The 4682-nt window shown below is 34.9% G+C and overlaps 1 pseudogene; it reads left to right on the forward strand.

The window, feature by feature from the left end:
* Positions 1-1341: 1341 nt before the first annotated feature.
* On the forward strand, positions 1342-2854 carry LOC132690419 (CYFIP-related Rac1 interactor B-like; annotated as a pseudogene).
* The last annotated feature ends 1828 nt before the right edge of the window (positions 2855-4682 follow it).

Here is a 4682-nt window from a genome sequence, read left to right on the forward strand (position 1 = left end):
GTAAACATACATTTTCAAGTAATTTGTGTAAATACCAAAGAACTTGATTGCTGGATCTTATGGAAAGTGTATGTTTAGTAGTATAGGAGACTTCCAAAATGTCTTCCAAAGTGGCTGTACCATTTTGCTTTCCTACCAACAAAGAATGAGAGTTCCTGTTGATCCACATCTTCACCAGTATTTGTTGTCATCAGTGTTCTAGATTTGGCTATTCTGACAGGTGTATGGTGGAATTTCATTGTTTTAATTTGAATTTCCCTAATGACATATGATGTGGGGCATCTTTTCCTATGCTTACCTGCATCTGTGTATTTTATTTGGTGAGGTATTTCTTTGGGTCTGTTTCCCATTATTTAATTGAGCACATTTTCTTATCATTGAGTTTTGAAAAATTCTTTATATTTTGACTAACAGGTATTTATAATCCTTTTGCAAATATTTTCTTCCATTCTGTGGCTTATATTCTCATTCTCCTTGACATTGTCTTTTGCAGAGCAGAAGTTTTTAATTATAATGAAATCCAGCTTATTATTTGTTTCTTTCACAGATTGTGCATTGGTGTTGTACCTAAAAAGTCATTGCCAAAGCCAAAGTCATCTAGATTAGGAGAAAACTATGTTATCCTCTAGAAGTTTTGTAGTTTTGAATCTTGCATTTAGGTATATGATCCATTTCGAATTAATTTTTGTGAAGGATGTAAGGTCTGTGTTTAGATTCAGTTCTTTGTATGTGAAGGTCCAGTTGTTCGAGCACCATTTGTTGAAAAGACCATCTTTTCTCCAATGCCTTTATACCTTTGTCAAAGATTAGTTAACAATATGTATATGAGTCTATTTCTGGACTCTCCATTCTGTTCCATTGATCTATTTGTCTATTTTTTCACTAATACCACACTGTCTTGATTATGTAGCCTTATAGTAAGTCTTGAGGTCAAGTAGTATCAGTTTTCTGACTTTGTTCTTCTCCTTCAATATTGGGTTGGATATTTTTCTTTCATTTTGTTTTTGTCTTTCCATATAGAAAGAATCAGTTTGTTGATATCCAAAAACTGGTGGGGTTTTTATCGGGATTGTATTGACTCTATGGTTCAAGTTGGGAAGAACTGACACCTTGGCAATATCTTCTTATCCATGAACATGGAATATCTCTCCATTGATTTAGTTCTTTGAGTTCTTCTATCAGAGTTTGTAGTTTCTTTGTATATATCTTGCACATATTTTGTTAGATTTATCTTTAAATATGTTATTTGAGGGGGATGGGACACAGCGGGAGGTGGTGTGGGCAAGTGTCCTCCTTTTATGCGAGTGCTGGTGGCTTGGCAAGAAACTGAGGCCTGGAGTTTGAATAATTCATTCAAGGTTACCAAGTTGATAGAATGACAAGAACAGAATCACCAGCACTGGCTGAAGATTTCTTTCAGTAGAAGAGGTACCTTAACATGAGGAATCTTAAAGTTTTGACATGCACAGATGTTGAGCAGGGGTCAAATTTTTTCCTTGAGTTTTAAAATGCCCAGCCTAAAGAGTTTGAGAAGGAAATTTGTAATCAGGTGAATGTAGTATTAAAAGATGCAGAAGGTATCTTGGAAGATTTGCAATAACATAGAGGAGGTGGCCATGAAATGCGAGATGCAATCCAGCATCCAGCAGATGAGAAGGCTTGAGGTGCAGTTGTTCCACTAGTATGCAAATTAAAGAAATTTGGGGGCCCCTGGGTGGCTCAGTCGGTTGAGCATCCAACTTCGGCTAAGGTCATGATCTCGCGGTCTGTGAGTTCGAGCCCCGCATCGGGCTCTGTGCTGACAGTTCAGAGCCTGGAGCCTGTTTCAGATTCTGTGTCTCCTGCTCTCTCTTGCCCCTCCCCTGCTCATGCTCTGTGTCTCTCTCTGTCAAAAATAAACATTAAAAAAATTTTTTAAAGAAATTTTATGAATTTTCTTAGAGGTTAGAAGAAGCACTAAGAGATCTTCTGGGAGCCTTGACAAGTACCCCATACTCTTCCACGCAGCATCTAGAGCGAGAGCAAGCTCTTGCTAAACAGTTTGCGGAGACTCTTCACACTCCGGTTGGACAAACTCAAGATGACAAATCCCTCCATACAGAATGATTTCTGTATTATAGAAGAACATTGAGTCTTATGAGGATTAATAATGGTGCAGCAAAAGGAGAAAATGAAGTAAATAATAAATTGGCAAATCGACTGTCTTTGTTTTATGCTGGGGCAGTCCCAATGCTGAAAACCTTAAGTGATGCCACAACAAAATTTGTATCAGAAAATAAAAATTTACCAAAGAAAATACCATAGACTGTCTAAGCACCACGGCTAGTGTATGCAGAGTCACGCTCGAAACACCGGAATACAGAAGCAGATTTACAAACAAAGAGACGGTGTCATTCTGCTTGAGGGTAATGGTGGGTGTCATAATACTCTATGACGCGTACAATTTAGTGGGAGCATTTGCCAAAACTTCAAAAATTGATATGAAAGGTTGTATCAAAGTTCTTAAGGACCAATATCCCAATAGTGTAGAAAGTCTTCTAAATGCTCTCAGGTAAACAACAAAACATTTGAATGACGAGACTATCTTCAAGCAAATCGGATCCATGCGCAATAGCAGCTCTGGGGCAGGCGCCTGCTGTGGATAGAAGACAGTATTCTGCAGTGGCTGAGAATGCACTGGTACCAGAATGGCTGGTATTTAATATTGCTTTTCCTTCAAGGCAAAATTGCTTATTCTGCTATTTGAAAATCCTCAGTCATTTTATTTTCTACTGCCACTTTTTTCATGTGCAGCCAAAATGAAAATGTTTAAATTAATTGTGTTGTACAAATGGTACCCAACACAAATGTTTTTTAAATTAATAAGACTTTTGTTTAAATTTTTAAGTTTGCATTTGACTTTTTTTGTAAGGATATATGTTGTATGTTTAAGCTTCATTAACTAATGTTAAAAACTGTGATGTGTAGAATACTAGATATGTATGTTCATATTTAAAGAATAGCTACTGATGATAAAATAAAAATCAGCTTTCATTTTTCTAAAATAAATAAATAAATAAATAAATAAGTTATTTGAGGGAGTGTTAATATAAATGGTAATGTGTAAATTTCTCTTGTTCATTAATAGTATATAGAAAAGTAATTGACTTTCAACATTTTTCAATCTTTAAATATATTTTTCAATATTAACTTTCTATTTTGCAACCTTGCTATAATTACTTATTACTTCTGGGAGAGTTTCTTTTTTGTCAATTAGTTTGGATTTTCTGATCATGTCATCTGTGAGCAAAGAATTTTATTTCTCTCTTCCTAATCAGCATACCTTTTATCTTGTTTTCTTGTTTTACTGTGTTAGGGCTTCCAATATGATCTTGAAAACATGTGGCAAGATGGGACATCCTTGCCTTATTCTTGATTTTAGTGGGAAAGCTTCTATTTCTCATCATTAAATATAATGTTAGCTATAGGTTTTGTAGATGACCTTTATCAAGTTGAGGAAGTTTCTCTCTATTCCTAATTTACCAAGAGTTATTTTTCAAATGATGAATAGGTGCTGGATTTTGTCATGCCTTTTTTAAAATATATTTTTTTAACGTTTTATTTATTTTTGAGACAGGGAGAGACAGAGCATGAACAGGGGAGGGTCAGAGAGAGGGAGACACAGAATCTGAAACAGCTGAAATCTGAGTTGTCAGCACAGAGCCCGACGCGGGGCTCGAACTCACCAACTGCGAGATCATGACCTGAGCAGAAGTCGGCCGCTCAACCAACTGAGCCACCCAGGCACCCCTTGTCATGCTTTTTATACATAATATAATGTGCTATTTCTTCTTTACGCTGTTGATGTGATGGGTTACATTTATTGATTTCCAATGTTGAACCAGGCTTGCATATCCAGGATAAATTCAACTTGGTTGTGGTATATAATTCTTTTTAACATTGTTGAATCCACTTGGTAATATTTTGTCTAGGATTTTTGCATCTATGTTCATGAGAGATATTGGTCTCTAGTTTTCTTTTTTGTAATATCTTTGTCTGGTTTTGGTATTACCAAATAAATTAGGAAGTATTTCCTCTGTTTCTATCTTCTGGAAGAGATTGTAGAGAATTGGTATAATTTCTTCCTTAAATCTTTGGTAGAATTCACCGATGAACTCTTCTGGGCCTGGTGTATTTTGTATTGGAATATTAATAATTATTGTTTCCACTTCTTTAATAGATATAGGCTATTCAGATTGTATATTTATTCTCATATCAGTTTTGGAAGATTGTGTCTTTCAAGGAAGTGGTCCATTTCATCTAAGGTATTGAATGTGTGGGCATAGAATTGTTCATAATATTCTTTTATTATTCTTTTAATGTTCATGAGATCTGTACTGATGCCTCCTCTTTAATTTCTGGTATACATAATTTGTATCTTCTCTTCCTTATTTTTAGTTAGATTGATTTTATTAATATTTCCAAAAACCAGCTTTAGTTTTGTTGATTATTTTCTATTGACTTCTTGTTTTCAATGTCTTTGATTTCTGTTCTAATTTTTATTATTTCTTTTATTCTTCTTGGTTAAGAGCCTTAATTTGCTCTCCTTTTTCTAATTGCCTACAGAAGAAACTTAGATTATTGATTTTTTATCTTTCTTCTTTTCTTTTTATACATTCAATGCTATAATTTCCCTCCAGGTG

Source organism: Panthera onca, chromosome E2 (genome assembly GCF_046562875.1).
Source record: "Panthera onca isolate mPanOnc1 chromosome E2, mPanOnc1 haplotype 2, whole genome shotgun sequence".
Classification (NCBI taxonomy): domain Eukaryota; kingdom Metazoa; phylum Chordata; class Mammalia; order Carnivora; family Felidae; genus Panthera; species Panthera onca.